Source organism: Astatotilapia calliptera, chromosome 10 (genome assembly GCF_900246225.1).
Source record: "Astatotilapia calliptera chromosome 10, fAstCal1.2, whole genome shotgun sequence".
NCBI classification, from domain to species: Eukaryota; Metazoa; Chordata; class Actinopteri; order Cichliformes; family Cichlidae; genus Astatotilapia; species Astatotilapia calliptera.
In genome coordinates, this window is record NC_039311.1 from 10475220 (window position 1) to 10484832 (window position 9613).

Here is a 9613-nt window from a genome sequence, read left to right on the forward strand (position 1 = left end):
TGGTCAGATAAATGTCTGATTTCAGTTAATGAAAACCATTATAGAGAATAGGCTACTGAACCTCAAGTCTAGTCCACCAAAAGCCACTCAGGGGAGTCTTCAATCTCACAGACGTGCAACTCTGCACAAGGGACAATACCGTCAGAATGCAGCTAGCTCAGGGGGGTGACTTTAATGTAATTCAAAGGTGCAGAAACACGTCTTAACATTACAGCCAGCCAGCTCACGTGGAACAGATTCATATGAATGCAGAACGGACAAGGTTAATAGGGTTTGTGTAAACCCCAGCCTAGTCATTGCCTGAAACCAGACACACCACGTTTAGAACAGCAAGACAGCAAAAACAAAGTGGACCAAAGTCACATGGATTATGTAGAAGAGAGGAACAACTGCAGCTGACATGTGACCACTGCAAAACAAAGCACAACCAAACATCCCAGAGAATTTGTTTCAATTCAATTCATTTTCAGTTTAAGATAGATAGATTGATAGATTGTCTCCATGAGCAAGCGCTTGGTGACAGTGGAAAAGAAAAACTCTTTTAACAAGAAGAAACGTCAGGCAAACCAGGCACAGGGAGGCCCTGTCATCTGCCACAACCAATTGGAGGCGAAAGGAGAAAAGACACACTGTTGAAGAGAGCCAGAGATTAATAATAACTAATGATTAAATGCATATTAGTGTATAAACACATGGAGAGTAAAAAAAAAGTTAAGTGAAGATGAAACGGTCAGTGCATTATGGGAAGTCCAGCAACAGCTTAGATCTATTGCAGCATAATTCATTGATCATTCTGGGTCCAGCTGTAGCTATGTGTTTTATCCCAAAAGAAAGTTTTAAGACTAATCTTAAAAGTGGAGAGGGTGTTTGCCTCATGAATCCAATCCGGGAGCTGATTTCACAGAAGAGGAGCAGGAAAGCTGAAGGCTCTGCCTCCCATTCTACTATTAAATAGGCTACTAATAGGCTAATATAATAGGAACCAAAAATAAGGCTGCAGTCTGAGAGAAAAGTGCCCTGTTGGGATGATAAGATACTCTGAGGTCTTTAAGATAAAATAGGCCTGATTATTCAAGAGGAGAAGTCTTATAAAAGAAATAATAATTAAACAAATACTGGATCTTCAAAGGCAGATGGAAAATTTAACTCGAGAGCTATTCTATGCTAAGTAAACTATATTAATATTTCAGAAGCTCTACCATTATACAGCAAATGACCTTCAGTACAGATACGAGTGAAGCTATGAATGAGTGCAGCTGAGTGTGGCAGTAGCATAAACTAACCTTGACAGAGAAAAAAAAAGGTATAAAAAGATTGTGACATTAACCCAAACATAATTATGTGACAACCAAAAAGACTAGAAGAGTCTCCCAAGCAACAAGAAGCAGAGAGGAAGTAGCCAGCTCTGCTGATGTAATCCTGTAATCCAACACTTGAGGTTATTCTTGTTTAGTTATGGTTCAACAATCTGGCCAAAGGATTGATAGAATTACAATTGGCAATCTGACTCACAATTTAGGACTAATTTGTTTATTTGAGTAATTCGGCATGCTGCATACTCTGTTAAGTGGCACGGCAACCACGTGAATAGGCTTTATACTGAATGGGATGCTAATTAAAGTTACTGAAAACGGGCACAAAAAAGTGTTCTTACCAGAAAAAGGGGAATAGCCAACTCTTTAACACACCCGAATCTAGAACGTTATATACTGTTGTGTACAACACGTCACTACTTATTGTGAGTTTTTGCCACATTAAAGTGAGAACGTGCACCATGTTGGGTTTTTTTGGATTGCTTGATTGTTTTTTGAGGGGTGGGGGGGTGGTATTTAGATGAGATGTTGACTGCTATCTTATCAGTTAATGCAAGCAAGCTCACTTAAGCTGTGTCCTTTCCCTCTTCACACACATTATATATCCTTTCATTCATCCATCAAGTTTACCACTTGGACAGGAGCTGACACCAGGAGAGAGACGGAATACAGCCTGGATCGCACGCCATTCATCAGATACTTAATGTATAACACAGAAACTTGTAATATTTGTCCATTCATTCAGTTAGCGACTCAAATTAGTATAAGTGAGACCTGGCCATGGACTGCAGCTGCCAACTGTCAATCAAAGCAGCCGTGTTCCCATTGTACGTGAAACTGAGATGAAACCATGATTATTTTGAGACAGCCTCAAGTTGCAACTCCCACAACTGCATTTTTTTTGGCACTTGTGCTTTGGCTTTATTTTTCAGCACCAGAGGTTATTGCTTGCTTAATGTTTGACAGTCTGCACTCCTCATCCTTGGAGGCAGGTGCCTTTGCTGGCATGGATTTAGTATCAACAACCAATCACAATCAACTACAACCTCACCTTGAAGTTTTTGTTTAAAACAAGAGACAAGTCGAACTGCAGTAATGCAAACATCTTCAAAACACTCCGAAAATATGGTGCTTCTGCAACAATAGAGTCACACAGTCGAATTATCTCTAGTTTAATTCCACTAATCAACCACTGACCCTTTTTAAATTAAGATACAGATATATTTGAGGTGTTATTACTTTTCCAAGTTGGTTATTTGTAATGATTTAGCCACCAGAACACCTATTCAAGAGTTCCCTAATTAAGAGAATAAGTAAAAAAAAAAAAAAAAAAAGTGGACATAATTCTGATGCAGGGGCTAGAGGTCAGGATTTGTGATGACACACAGGAAGGAGATCTGAAGCGCAGCGAAAAAAACATCAGGGAGCCTGACTGATACAATCACAGAGCTGGCAGAAAGATCTGGCAAAGAGTGGGTGGAAGAGCTGGTGTTTAAATTCAGAGGGTGAGTGAGCAGTTAACAGAGAGCAGGTGCACCAGCCAGAGAACCAGCGTGACCAGCAGAAGCCATGCCTCTTGGGACGTAGCAGTGACAAACACCACAGACAAGGAGAGACAGAAAGAGAGCAAAAGAGGTTTAAAATGTTTTTTAAGAAAAAGAAATAAATAAATAAAATGAAGCACGAGAAGAAAAAAGGGACCAGCACATTTGGCTTTGTTTGTCCAACTGCTATTTAACGCACCAAATAATATGTGTTTGCTACTTTGAAGGTTGTCTACCATTTCCTTGGGTGTGTGATAGCTGAAATATAGCAGTATCTATAGAATTGAATTTTAGATATCAAAAATCATTTCCACTGGTCACTAAAGCTGTTATCCACGAGTTTAAAATCTCAAACAAATCTGCGCTCTTGCTAAATGTGGTGGAAGCAGGTTAAAAACACCAAATTACTGGGTGTCAACATTTAATTTTCATGGTTAGCTGACATTAATAGGGGCGTTTTGAGCGTGCTCTTACACTTTCTTGAATAGTGTTCAGCAATCTGGTCCAGTGTATCAAACCAAGAGCTTAATAAGATCCAGATGACTCAAACCAGAGCTGGTTATCTTCCTTCTTGTTGCTCAGTGAGGGGCAGTATGGAAGGCTGGAACAGAGACCTGCCTGCTGCCTCTTGTCATGAGGCTATGAATGTAAAATGACCGTTTATTATTTTCCCTTTAGTTTCTATTTCATTTTTTATTGATGCTATGGATTGTCATTTATGTGATGTTACCTAGTTTTTATGCGTAATAACAAGCTGAATTGAATTAAAGCATTTAAAAAAAAAATACTTAAACCAACATATGAATCACAAATATGCTACATTTAGTTGACATAACTTAAAATCCCAAATTAATACGATTATTAAAATGACATATCTGCAATGATGAAATGGTTTCAGGCTACATATCCAAGCTGAATATATTCATCAGCATGAACTATCTGCAATGATTAAACAAATTTAGGCCACGTATCCATAATGCAAATGCTTAGGGTAAAAACTAAAAAAATGAATGTGCTAATTATTGTTAGCACTACTTGCATTAGCCTACAGATGACTATTATTGAATTAAAGATATCTATGAATTAGTTTGGACAAGTTAAAATGTCACTTCTTCATGCATTAGACACCTTCAGCCATGCATGGAGGAATAGATATCATAGATATCCTTATGTAAACTGGAAACCTCGCAAAAATATTTCTTACTTTTTGAAGTAACTGCCTGTGAACCAAGTTTGTGACTGCAGCAAATTTGTTCTATAAAAAACAGTTTTTTAATATGACTTACTGCATGACTTTTATCGCTAAATACATATCTCCTGGGAATGACACTGTCACAGCTGTCAGACGGTTGGAAAAGCATCTATGTGGACTGATACATACTTCGATCAGCTTTCAGCATCTTCCTTACTGTTATTTATCGTGGTGTCTCTGACACTCATAGAGATATTGAACTTTATTACTGATAATAGCCTTGAAACAATAAAGGGTACTAGCTTGCTATCTTGGAGCCATAGCTGTGGCTTCTCATGAGTATTAACTTTAGTTTTTGCAAAGACTGGTGTTAGCTGCAACTCACTTTGGAACAGAAAAAGGAACTAAATTGTTGAAAATGACTGGATTGGAACAATCAGTATAAAAATGATTCACTGTCCACTGCAAGCAGAAGACCAGGCACAGTGTGACATTTCTCTTTTACTAACAAAAAAACTTTACAAACAACATATGAATGAAATGTAAGTAGCTCTGTCAATAGGGTATAGTACTTTCTTTGGTGTTGACCTTTACTAACATCCATTCTATTAGGCACACTTGGTCAGCTGCTCTTTACTGCAAATATCTAACCAGCCAGGCACATGGCAGCACGATCAAGGCAACCTGCTGAAGATCAAATTGATAATAACTTAAAATAAAGAAGAAATGTGTTTTAAGTAACTTTGAACATGGCATGGTTGTTGGTGGTAGGTGGGCTGGATCCAGAAACCGTTGATCTGCTGGGATTTATCTGTGCAATCATCTCAAGTATTTACAGAGAATAGTCTGAAAAAGAAAAAGAAAGAGTATCCAGTCAGCTGCTGTTCTATGGGTAAAAATGCCACGTTGATGCCAGAGGTCAGAAGACAAACTGTCACACTGCTGTGACCTGATAAAAAGGCAACAGTAGCTCAAAAACCCCCACTTGATTCCAAAGTACACAGAAGACCCTTATCCTATAAAAAATTATTTTGAAACAGAAACATCAATGGTAGGAGGTGGTCCGTGTGCCTCCACCCCAGAGAGAAGGGTTACATCTCCTGTGTCTAGGTGCGGCTTGCCCCTCTGAGGGCGGGGGTACCTGGACCTGGGATATAGAGTATGTTTGGGGAGTGCGACTGTCTGTGCAGTGTCTATTTGTGTCTGTCTACACGTTGGGTGAGTGCCGAGTATTTGGTTGTGCATATGGGGTGGGAATGCACGTTTGTGTCCGCGTGCGCCTGTTCGTCTGTGTCTATATGTCAGGTTGGGTCTTAGACTCAACCTCTCTGGGTACATCTCAGGCCCTCTAAAGTACGGAGGCCTATCTCCCCTCACCACACTCCCTGCCGGTGGCTGATGCCCTCAGACGTTGGTGTGTTGGTGGTCCTTGTCGTCTGGGGCTGGGCGCTCATGTATGTACCGGCTCACTCCTGGTGGCCGATTGGCGGGGCCGGGCGCCTGTGGCCCAGCTGGGCCCCTTCCGGGGGGTGGGATGCCCTCGGGCCTCTGGGCCTGAAGCTCGGTCCTCTCTGGCACAGCTGGCTGCCGGCAGAACCTGCGGGCACGCCACTGCAGCCCCCTCTGGCCTCTGCTCCGTAGCTGCGGGGTGACCTCTCCTTTGGGGCTCTACTCAGCTCTTCCCAGGAGGGTGGCACGGCTCCCCCCTTTGGTGGTCCTCCTCGGGTCCTTGTACTCTGGGGCCTCTGGATATCTGGGGCCTGGATCTCCTCCATACCTGCTTCATACCCTGGTGGACGGGGCTATGGCTCCCCACACTCCCTAGCAGATCGTTACATGGAGAAACCTTTGGAATACAAGCATGCTGATCCACACAGGTGTACACACGGGTGTTCACAGCTTTCTTGGCTGCTGCCTCAAAGCACATTGTGCGCTGTCTATCTTGCGTGCTGCACAATATCGTTTATTATTTAGTATCTACTGTTATCTACTGCTAGCTAGTTTATTGTGATGGTGCTGTTTTTTATTATGTTGCTCTTTGTTGTTTGCTTTCTCTTCTGTTTCTTTTCTCCATACAGGTGATCCAGGTGTTTTGTTTGTTTTTCTTTCTTTCTTCCCCTCCTTCTCACCGTCTCTTCTCCCCTTTGGTTTTCTTTCTCTCCCTCTCTTTCTTTCATTCTTTCTCCCTGTCCTATCCCCCAGTCACGTCTGTCCTGTTTGTAGCAACTGAAAATAAAATAAATTCATAATTATAATAAAGGTCAATCAAATGGACCAATATGGCAAGGCCATGATGATCCACTTGGTAAAATAAATCCGCTTGGCATCTTTCTTGGCCTTAAGACAACAATTCTGATGGCTAAAGATCCAAACGGGACACAAAAAAAAAACCAAAAAAAAGAAAAAAAAAAGAAGAGCATCTGTGAACCTTGAAGCAGATGAACAGACCAGCAGAAGACCACACCGAATGCCACTCCTGTCAGGTAAGGACGGGAAACTGAGGCTAGAAGTTGGAAGTCTGGAAAAAACATCTGGTCCTGACTCTTGATTACAGCTGCAATATTTGAATAGTAATAGGTCAGAATTTAACGCTTTCCTGCCTTCCATCAATGATTTGCTTTGTTGTTGGTGCCGTAATGCTGTGTGTGCGTGTGTGTGTGTGTGTGTGTGGGGGGGGGGGGGGGTTCTTAGCACTTTCTGGACCCCTTAGTACCAACTGAGCATGATTCAAAAACAACAACCTACTTGTGTATTGTTGCTGACCGTATCCATCCTTTATAATCACAGTGTACCCATCTCCTCATGGCTGCTTCCAGCACAATAACACACCATATCACACAGCTCAAATCATGTCAAAGTGGTTTCCTGAAGACGACAAGACAGTAACATGACATTCATTGTACTTAAATGGCCTCCAGGGTTACCAGATCTCAAACCCATCCAGTCCAAAGCGGTGGAATGGGAGATTCACATCATGGATGTGCATCTGATGAATCTGCAGTGACTGTGTGATGCTATCATGTCAATATGGACAAAAATCTCTCAGCAATGTTTCTAGCATCTTGTTGACTCCATGCCACAAAGAATTAAAGCCAAAAGAAGGCCCAAGATGGTACTAGCAAGGTGTAACTAATACAGGGCACTAATTCTTCATACATACCTAATACTATGTAAAATTCACAGTACAGTAATATGACCATGTGGCAGTGGGTCATTGTAAAGACTTGTTAAGACTTGTTGTTAATTGTTATGTAGGTTTTCTACGAAAAGGTTGTGAACAAAACGTGTGAGGCGAAACTCAAATATCGAACCTTTACATCAGCTTCGATGTCTTTCATCCACCTTCAGTCACACCTTGCAATTTTAGCATTTTTCTCAGTTACAGAACGTCAGCTCAGCTCGTCGGTTTGTACTGAAGAAGACACCGCTGGCACTTGGTGCTTTTCAGTGATTAGTTTAGGTACTGTAACCCTGCAGGCAGATACTTTGCCTGAAGGCTGTTTCAGGGCTGTCTCTTGTAGCTTTGTTGTTAATTAGCTTGCTTGTTTGCAATACAAGTGATAGTAATGCTGGAATTGCCTCTATCCATGCCTAGTTTCTTCTACTATGGAGCGTTCGATGGTTTGTGTTTACCAGAAAAGAAGTATGCTAATCTGGAAAAAACATGCGAGTGGAAACAGCTCTGTGGAAAACGTTTCATCAATCAGTAAATATTTTGGAAAATAAACATAACAGAAACTGAAAAGCATCACGTGTAGTAGGCATTTTAGTGGCATGATAGGCATGTACAAAGCAGAATTAGCCTGATTCATAAGGACTAATTTAACTTCACAGTCAAATCACAGGATTTATCACCCAGAGAATAATTTTAGAATTTCTGTTTTAGATCTTGGTTGTTTGATAAAGAATCAGTCAAATCTTTTTTTTAAAATTCCCTTTGAATAAGCTGATTTTTTTTTGCTCAGCAATTTTGTATTTTCAATCAAGCCATGCTAAATTACGCCTTTGAAAATGGTCCAAGTTACAGGCCCTCATAGCTTACATGGGTGGCCCAATTTTTATTAGTAGCACATGAAACTCTCATGGCTGAAAAACACATTAAAGAAAAGAAAATTAAGAAAAGAAAAGAAAACCAGCCACCTCTTAACAACAATATCATGTCATATGTTATGACTGCAATAGCACCAGGTGCTACCAGTTGTTGTTCACTGGTGAAAATGTTTTTTAATTATTAATATTATTTTGGCTAAACTTTCAGGGGTCATATCACCATAGATGGCTGGTCAAAATAAGGTGCCGCATTTCAAAGGTCTCCTTTTGCACCTATGTTTTGATCTTCTACCAGTGCTTGTTTCTTTAACTCTAGTGCAATTTGAAATTTTCTTTAATACTTTCCTGCTTCAGACCTGATAATTTTATACAGACATCTCCGGTACTTTATAAGTCGTTAGGGCTCAAATATGCTGGAAAAAATTAGTATCAAGTAGTGCCAAATTCTGACTCACTCCTATGTTCTTGGAGGGCCTGGACCCCCTGCAAAGTAATGATAGTATGAAAAGTCTTCATCAATATGCTAAAGTCACAGCATGAAAACATCAGCTTATCCCGAGAGGTCAGATGGGCTGCACACATTAATTTTTTTTTTTTACGCAATGTCCTATCTAATAATACTGAACTATGATGTCCATGAAACAAGCTGTAATTTTCTATTACATGCCTGTGTGTGACACATTTCACTGTAATCTATCCATAAAGAAAATTGTCCCCCTCCAAAAAAAACGTAGCCCCCCTCTCTCTCTCAGGCGTCTCATTTGATGGTTTGTCATTTTATCTGCCTGGGAAGCGACTGCCTCGCTATCTCTAATGATTTATCAAGCATATAAAAGCAGACGGACTGTTCTAAAGATTGCAATGAGGCTGTTCATCTGGCTTTAACTTGTGATGCTGCACTCTGCTGATGCTGAAACGAGTTAAAGTCCCCGTGGCTGCACGCTGTGAGCGACTATAAGGAACGGGGCTGGAAAGAAATATGTCACGACCACAGGAAAGATAAGGGAAGAAAACTTGATTTGGAGAAAAGTTGCCTTGTTTACTTGTCTTAAATGAAGTTGAGACACTGGACACATAAGAGACGTGAGCTGAAGTCAAAGGAAAACCATCAGCATTGTGATAAAGTTTGTCCTTTTTTGTGTGTGTGTGAATTGTGCTTTTATAATGCAAACAGAGTGGACACTTTTATTTATCAAATGGCCAGAAATGCAGAGATTGCTGTCATGTAAGGCAACACAAACCTATTGCCCTTACTCGAATGCTCTTGCATGTATATCCCCCACCCCTCCTCTGCACCGCTCTGAGTCAACCAAACCCCTGCAGACAGCTGTAACAATACCCAGTGAGTTCTTACTCTCTGACTTACAGAGCAAACATAACAAGACTTTTCTGAAATCTCTGCTATTACTTTACCTTTTCTTAAGAAATGTATTGATCTTGTAGAACAGATACCACAGCAGCAATATGGATTGGGTGAGAAAGCTCCCCCCTGCTCTGCTGTACCGTGTCGCTGG